Source organism: Triticum dicoccoides, chromosome 1B, assembly GCF_002162155.2.
Source record: "Triticum dicoccoides isolate Atlit2015 ecotype Zavitan chromosome 1B, WEW_v2.0, whole genome shotgun sequence".
NCBI lineage: Eukaryota > Viridiplantae > Streptophyta > Magnoliopsida > Poales > Poaceae > Triticum > Triticum dicoccoides.
In genome coordinates, this window is record NC_041381.1 from 632,230,312 (window position 1) to 632,239,627 (window position 9,316).

Consider the following 9,316-nt stretch of genomic DNA (forward strand, 5'->3'; position numbering starts at 1 on the left):
CGAACAATGCTCGATGAGTACAAGACACCAAGAAAGTTCTAGCCTGAAGCTATTGATACAACTTGTTACATCATCAACCGTGTCTACATCCATAAGCTTCTGGGCAAAACATCCTATGAGCTCCTTACTGGCAAGAAGCCAAATGTTAGTTACTTCAGAGTTTTTGGTGCTAGGTGCTGGATCAAGGATCCCCATCACAAGTCAAAATTTGAACCCAAAGCTCATGAAGGCTTCATGCTCGGTTATGGAAAGGATTCACACTCTTACAGAGTCTTCAACCTCTTTCACTACAAAATCGTTGAAACTGTGGACGTGCGATTTGATGAAACCAATGGTTCACAACGAGAGCTCCTACCAAGCACATTAGATGAAGCTCCTTCCAGCGAATCTATCAAGCTGATGGGAACTGGTGAAATCATGCCCTCTAAAGCACAGCCTGAAGAGCAACTTATCATTTTTGCACCAAACCAACCTGAAGACAATGCTCAGACCGAAGACAATCCTCCCAATGATGACAATGATCAGCATGAGCAAGGTCTTCGTCCAGTTCATCCTCGTGTTGCAAATGAAGTACAAATTGAGAAGATAATTGATAGCATCAATGCACCTGGTCCACTTACTCGCTCAAGAGCAACGCAGTTAGCAAATTTCTATGGGCATTTTTCATTTGTATAAATATCTGAACCCAAGAAAGTTGCTGAAGCCTTTATGGAACCTGAATGGATTCAAGCCATGCAAGAAGAACTTCAACAATTCAAGCTGAATAATGTTTGGGAACTTGTCAAGCGCCCTGACCCTCGCAAGCATAACATTATTGGCACTAAATGGATATATCGGAACAAGCAAGATGAGCATGGTCAAGTCGTCAGAAACAAAGCACGTCTTGTGGCACAAGGATATACTCAAGTTGAAGGAATTGACTTTGATGAAACATTTGCTCCTGTGGCTAGGCTTGAAGCTATTCGCATACTGCTAACCTATGCTAATCACCACAACATCTTGCTATATCAAATGGATGTGAAGAGTGCTTTCCTCAATGGCAAGATTGAAGAAGAAGTGTATGTTTCTCAACCACCTGGCTTTGAAGATCCAAAACATCCTGATATGGTGTACAAACTAAACAAAGCACTGTATGGCCTCAAACAAGCTCCTCGCGCTTGGTATGATACAATCAAAGACTTCCTGAAGAGCAAAGGCTTCAAACCAGGATCCCTCGATCCCACACTCTTCACGAAGACATATGATGGTGAACTGTTTGTATGCCAAATATATGTGGATGACATAATCTTCGGCTGCACCAACCAGAAGTATAGTGATGAGTTTGGATACATGATGCAAGAGCAATATCAGATGTCCATGATGGGTGAGCTGAAGTTCTTCCTTGGTCTTCGAAATCGTCAACAAAGAAACGGCATATTCATATCTCAAGAAAAATATCTCAAAGACTGTCTGAAGAAGTTCGGCATGCAAGATTGCAAAGGTTACACGATGCCAATGCCAGCCAAACATCATCTTGGTCCCGACGACAATGGTAAAGAGTTCGATCAAAAGGTATACCGCTCCATGATTGGTTCTTTACTTTACCTATGTGCATCTAGGCCAGATATTATGCTTAGTGTTTGCATGTGTGCTCGATTCCAAGCGGCACCAAAGGAATCACATCACTTAGCTGTGAAGCGAATTCTTAGATATTTGGCTTACACCCCAACACTCGGATTATGGTATCCAAAGGGCTCAAAATTTGATCTGGTTGGATTCTCGGATGCTGATTATGCTGGTGACAAGGTGGATCGCAAGTCCACATCAGGAACATGTCACTTTCTGGGACGATCACTTGTCTGTTGGTCTTCAAAGAAGCAAAACCGTGTATCACTCTCAACTGCTGAATCTGAATACATTGCTGCTGGATCTTGTTGTGCTCAGCTTCTGTGGATGAAGCAAACTCTCAAGGACTATGGCGTCAATCTGAAACAAGTACCTCTCTTCTGCAACAACGAAAGCGCCATCAAGATTGCCAACAATCCAGTCCAGCACTCGAAGACAAAGCATATTGAAATTCGTCATCACTTTCTCAGGGATCATGTCATGAAGAAAGATATTGACATCATTCACGTCAACACTGAAGAGCAACTGGCATATATCTTCACAAAGCCCCTGGATGAGAAAAGGTTTTGCAAGTTACGGTGTGAGCTAAATATCTTGGAATCCTCAAATGTCCTGTGATCAAGCACACATCCTAACACTTATGCATGTTGATGACTTAGATGTACAACACACGAAGTAAAGTATATCTTCAATCAATGAAGACTTACATTCTGAGTGTGAATACATTAACATGGAATTTGACTTCTGAGCGCCAGGATAATTGTGCGCCGTGTCTGGGTCTAATACTATACGGTGGGTAACGCCACCACCAAATGTTTTGGTTTGAAGTGTTTCACTCATGGCGTTATTGTTGAATATCTTCGAATTTGATTTGACTTCAAAATCTCAACTAATCTTTATGATTTACTTCACTAGGTTGATTTGATTGCTTTCTCATATATATATATATATATATATATATATATATATATATATATATATATATATATATATATATATATATATATATATATATACCAGTATTTTGTCCTCTACAACATTCACTTATAGCTATGTCTTCATTATTGAATTTTTTGAACTAAGTGAATGTGATCGGACCCTAATCTCTCTATGCTTACTATCTCAAACTCTATCTGTCCAAATCATATGCATTCTATTGAAACTGTCGAATGTCTTCTCTGCATCCTTGTCAGCAGAAGACATAGAGACAAACATCAAGTCCTTTTAAATGATTCATCTTTATTGTCGAAATCCGGAGAAGCCGGAACAACCATCCGACAAACTTGGTGGGCGTGGGAATGTGAGACAACTCTGAGTATGTTGCATGCTTGCCACGTGTCCCACAGATGTGAACAGATAGGGGCACCTGCGTAATTGCGCTGTGCCGCACACCTACTTATAAATATGTGTCCCCTGCGGTCAAGAAAACCTTCTTCCACCTCTCCACCTCGTCAAAACCCTAGCGACACCGCTATCTCTCGACGACGCCGACGATGAAGCGCTTAGCTGCCGCGACTTCTCTGACGCCGTCCTCACGCCGGCCGCGGGCATCGTCCTCTCCGCCGCCGCCGTAGGTGTCCTCCGTCGCCAAGTTAGGGCACGGTGGATTGAACTGCTCGGTCTCCTATTCATCCCATCTAGCAGTTCATCGTGTGGTCAATATAACTCTATTTTTACCAGCTTTTTGATCCTCAATGATTCATCCAATTTACCAAAACTGATTTCTGTCTATACAAAGTTACATCTATTCTGTCTGCATCCCATACTGCCTAGTATATTCACTTAAGCTTCATATCTAGTTAGATTCCTCACTTGTACTTATTCACGGATTCGTACAAATCTGGAACCGACTCTCAACATATAAGTGAATGTCTTCGCAACATGAGGTCAATGTCTTCAAACTGATTTATCTCAAAATCTTCTGATAATGCATATGACCTCTTCCCCTTCCCTCGCATCTCTAATGCTGTCATAGGTACATGTTCGTGGGAGAATCCCTAGGTTCTCATAGTCTGCATTCGTTTGCAGAATTCTTACAGCAACACATTAACTCTCCTGAAGCTAGTTCCTGTTTGACTAGCAAGCGAAAGCCCTTGAAGCCTTTGAACATATTGAAGCCATTCAGTTTGAAGTTCATGGCTGCAGAGAAATCAGTAAGGAAGGGTGGCATACAGCGTCGAGGGGAACATCAAAGGATCTGCCTGATGATCTTGCAGAACTATACAAGACAGATCCTGAAGAGGATTATAATCAGCGCAAGACACGAATCCAATGGATTCGACGCTATTGGGCTGAACAATGGTTCAAGTACAAGTTCGTGACCCAGGAGTACGCTGAGAAGAATGCTATCAAGAGTCCTTGGGGTGATATTCTCTATCGAGGCCTTCCCCCCAAGAACCAAGATGAAGCAATTGCACAAGAATTCTATCCTTGTATGGTCCGTGGACCACAGCCTGAGAATGCCGATCCATCATCATTGCTCTGGTGTCGTGACGATAATCTCTTCAAGCGCAACTTCTAGTATGCAAAGGCATCGGCAAAGGAAAACAAGAAGTCATGGGGATTAGACTTCAATCCTGGTTCCTCTGCTCCCCGTGATGATGGCACACGTGAAGCTGAAGAAAATGAAATTGGCCCCTTCTCAAACCTTGATGGCCTCATCTCATACATCTTGGTACAAGGTGCCAAAGTGGATCATTCTGACAATGATGCTGATTCTGATGAAGCCCCAGCTCCTCCTCCAAGGCCGCAGAAGCCAAAGAAAATTAAGGCTTCATCATCAGCTGCACCTCCAAAAGCTTCTTGTGTGAAGCCACTGGCCACTACACCTCCTGAAGACAGTGTGCAGTCTGAAGATCTTTCACGCATCTCCAAGAAGACGGAGAAGAAAAAGAAAATCATCAAGAGTACTGATCAGACTTTGACTCCTGCTGCCATTCTGCGTGAAGAGCACATTGATCTGTCCAGCGATGATGATCTTGCAGATGATGCTATTGAGCAACTGATCAAGAGCAAGGAAGAAGCTGAGATCTTCAACAACTTGCCTCTCTTTGACGTGGCAATCATCCATAACTTCATTGATGAGTGGTTTGATACAGCAAATCTCAGCTTTGATGACTTGCAACCTCCCATTGGTCTCAGCGTCGCCTTCAATGGCGCCATTGCTTCTGAGCTAGCTATTGCTCAGCGCATCGTCGAACTGAAGCACAAGATTGACTATGAAAAGGCTCAGTTCAAGAAGCATGTGGCCAAGCTCAGCGTGCAAGATGTCAAAAACTTCAAGATCATGCTGCACAAGCTCAAAGAAGCCTTTCACAAGAAGCGCGAAGAAGCTCGTGGCTCCAGAGAGCGCATGAAGAGTCTGGCTGACAAGTGTGTGCTTGCCTACAATGAGGCTAAGAAGCACAAGGCTCTTGGTCGTCCTGGCATCGACCCCAGGATGGCTGCAAAGAAGAAGAAGAAATCGACTGTCCAACCTGCACCTTCAAGGCAAGATGAACCTCGCATTGTCTTCGCAAGCAGCATGACTGGCTCGAAGCCAAAAGTCACGTCAACCGCTTCAGAACAGAAGAAGACGAGGGCTGCAGAGGCTGAAGCCAGAAAAAGGAAAACCTCAGAAGCCTCTGATGCTGCTCCCTCCAAGAAGAAGCGCAAGATCAAGAAGAATCAGGCTGCTCCCACAGAGCCCCTTGTTGTTGAACCCATCTCAGTGGTTCGTCCTGCATCTGCAACCCAAGAACTACGAATGACTGTTCATGAGCCTGCTTCCACAGAGGCTTCTGAAGCTGAAGAAATTCCAGCAGTTGATCCCATCACTGTTGAAGACATTGGTCACCATGACAATGTTGAAGATGATGAAGTTCTTCCTCAAATTGAATACAATGTGGTATCATCGCCTGTTCATACGAACAGCGAAATCATCAGCATTGGTCGTCCTCTGACGCCAATTGCTTAGGATGCTTCATGGGCTGATCGCCCGTAACAACAAGACTCCCCCAGTACTCCCCAACAACAACAAGTCACACCATCCGTGCAAGTTGAAGAGGATGAGGACCTGCCTACTCCATCTCCAAAGGCGTCGCCTGTATTACAAAGGCTTCACAGAGGACCAAGGCCTCAAGTCCCTCTTCCGAGCGTTCCAGAAGGAGAAGTGCACCATCAACCTGTTGCACGTCAAGTGTTTTCAGAAGCCACTCCAACCGTGAATGTCTCCGTGTCTAAAGCCCCAGCTGCTGAAGACAATCCGGCTGCATCAGCCGATGACGAACATTAAGAAGCACGTGTCCCTACTCCCCCCATTCCTGAAGAAGCTGTTCATGAAGTGAAGGTATCTATGCCTGACCCTCCAACTCATCAAGTGGAGGTTGAAAACCTTGAGGCTGCCACCACCAACACCAATGAAGCCAATGACATAGTCATGGCTGAAGCTAATGTGGAGCCTATCCCAAGCACCGTACCAGAAGTCAATGCTGAAAATGCTCCTGAAGCTTCTATTGTGCAGCCCGAAGCCACTGTTGCTGCCAGTGCTCCTGTTCCGCCACCAAGGCCCTATACAATTGAGCAAGCATACAACCATGGTGAGCTAATCACAGTAAGATGGCCCGTTCTGGTCCCTCCACCTAATGTCTCTGGTCCTCAGTTTGACTATCACATTGAGCATAGGCCTTAGGTCCAGAAGCCAAAGCCAAGACTGCCAAGGTTTCCTGGTACTACCACCTTTGTCGGGTCCTTCAATGCAAATGGCTTCAAAAGCCACAACACATTCTTTGATAGCTCAAAGAACCCCTACACAAGGCCAAGAATATCATCAGATCGTTTCTGGAGTCATCAGCAACGAAGCTATTACTCCTGTGTTCTATATGATCAAGGGCACATTTTCCCTCATATGCGCCTCGACACTGAAGCCATTGCTGTACTACCATGCTTAGAAGAAGCACTTGACTGCTTTTGTGATGCTGGTCTGCTCAGCTTTGTCACAGACAAAGAACATTGGAATGAAGAACTTTTGCTTCAATTTTATGCTACCCTTCACATTCACGGATATAACAGAGATACAAAGACATGGGTTCTCGAGTGGATGACAGGAAATGTTCATCATGAAGCCAAAGCTCTTGACATCATTGAGCTCACAGGCCTATCCACTCCCGGAGAACTATATGAACCTGGTTGTCAAAACCACCGCAATGCACTGGAGAGCATCTTCCATAAACCAGAACCAAACATGAGCCAGATGTTGAGCATGATGAAGCCTCTGCCACATGATGCTGAATATCCAAAGGATTTCTTTGTTGATGACCTTGAGTGTCTGCCGCGCACCTTATATCACATCATACGGCGGACTCTGTGGCCGATCAAAGGACATTCATCAGCTGCAAAACTTGAAGGAGCCATGAAGACATTGGTCTTTTACATCCTCAATGGCATCAGCTTCAATGCACAAGATTTCTTCCTTAGGCAACTGGCTGCATCTGGATCTGACTTGTTTGGCCTGAAGTTCTATGCTCCATGGGTCATGCGCCTCATCAAGCTACACTCTGCTGTCAACTATCAACCCTCTGCTCGCAATCATGTGATTTTTCTACCACAGGTTGATATGTCAGTTGAAGCCATATACCCTGAACCTGCCAAGAAGCCTCTTAGTCTTCAAAATGCTGAACACCAAAGCTTCACTCAGCCTATTGAAGGAGTCCATGCAGTAACTCATGTATATCCAATGGCTGGAAACACTCGTCTACCTCATCGTGCGCCAACTGAAGCTACTGAGAGCACAATTGCTCAAAGGTCTCGGAAGCGCTCTCGGGTCCTAAATGACCGAGAACTTCTTGTGGCCCTGCATCAGAAACAAGATAAGCATCATTTTTGGCTCAAGCCTCAGATGCAAAGCCTCTTGGTGGATGTAAATCGCATTCAAAACCTTGCCACCAAGAATGCATTTGTCACTCACGAAACTTGTCGGCGATCATGGAAGAGTTTGACCCTGCTCAGTGCTGAAGCAGATCTTCAAGACGATGGCTTCACTGAAAGATTCAAGTTTGACTCCACTCCTCCACGGAATGCTGTCCTACGTAGAACTCCATCTCTTGAAGACTCTGACTATTCTTCCTCCGCGGCAACTGTAAATGCCAATGTGATCGATGATGAAGACGATGCAACTTCACCACCCCCTACTTCTGCACGCATCGACACTGCACCAAGTTCGTCTGCACTGCCAAACAACAACGACAACCCTACTGCTTCACCTACTCCTCATCAGGACGAGTAGATGCTCTATGTCTTCAAACCTTTTTGGTCATTACTGACAAAAGGGGGAGAAGCATATGAGTTGATAGTATTCAAGCGGGTTCATAAGGGCGGTTGCTTTATATTTTTGCCTAGTGCTTACAACTCTTGCTTTTGATACACTTCGTTCTTTGAGTTGTAACACTTAAACTTGATGGTCGTTTGCTACTTATTTGCGTTTCCACGTGCGATGATAACTTCCGCACTTAGATCATTCTACAGACGTCCATTTTTCATTATGCATGTCATTCTCTTAGTTATATCATTTCGTACATGATGAATTATCTTCATAAGTTGAAGAGGATCTCCACAAGTACAACCTGCCATGTGCATTTGCATTCCAAACGCAAATTATTATATGCACATCTTCAGGGGGAGCCCTTGCCACTTATGAAGACAATACGCTATCCTTTAGAATTTCACATACTTCTTTCCCGTTGAAAACTTCAACCAGTTTGTCATCAATCACCAAAAAGGGGGAGATTGTAAGTGCATCTAGTGCCACCCCTAGTTGGTTTTGGAGTATTGACGACAAAGTTGGTTGAGGGACTAATGCGTTTGTGAGAATTGCAGGATAACGCAGGTAGTGTCCCTCATTGATTCGGTTTACCTACCGGAGATGACCCCTAAAAATGTATGAAGACATTGAAGACAATGGTGGTGTGTGAAGATATTCACACTGAAGACTATGACATGAGAAGACATTGAGTGAAGACTATGGAGCGCGAAGACCGAGTTGTTTTGTTGTTTCCTTTTCTTCTTTGTTGAGTCATAGGAACCACCGTACTGTTAAGTGGGGTCCAAGTGAACAAAGTCATAGTGACTGAAGTGATGCTCAACCCAAATCCTATGTCTTCGAGCGAAGACAATGAGAGCAAATCTTATCCAGAGCTGGATGAGTCAGCTTTGCTTGTAGCCCAAGTAAAGTTGTCGTGTGTGTTTGAAATCTGACCGTTGGAACACGTGTCAGTTCCTTAGTGACCCAGGGTCATTTCGGACATATCAGGTCGGGTTGCCCTGTGGCTATAAATAGCCCACCCCCTACACCATAAATTGGTGGCTGCTCAGAGTTAGTTTACGGCTTTTGTCGTTTTTAGAGCAACCCACCTCGAAGCCTTTGAGAGAGAAATCCTTGCAAGGAAAAAGCCCAAACATCCAGAGCCAAAGAGTGTTAGGCATCACTGAAGTCTTTCTGTTTGTGTGACTTGAAGACTTATTACACTTGAGGACTGTGTATCCTCCAGCCGGTTAGGCGTCGCGTTCTGAGCATCCAAGAGTCATTGTGGATTGCCGGTGAACGAAGTCTGTGAAGGTTCGGAAGTCTACCTTGAAGACTTACCAGAGTGATTGGGCGAGGACTGTGTGTCCTTAGCTCAAGGGGAATAAGGTGAAGACGCGGTCTTCTGAGTTGAATCTCAGCCTCCCTAACCAG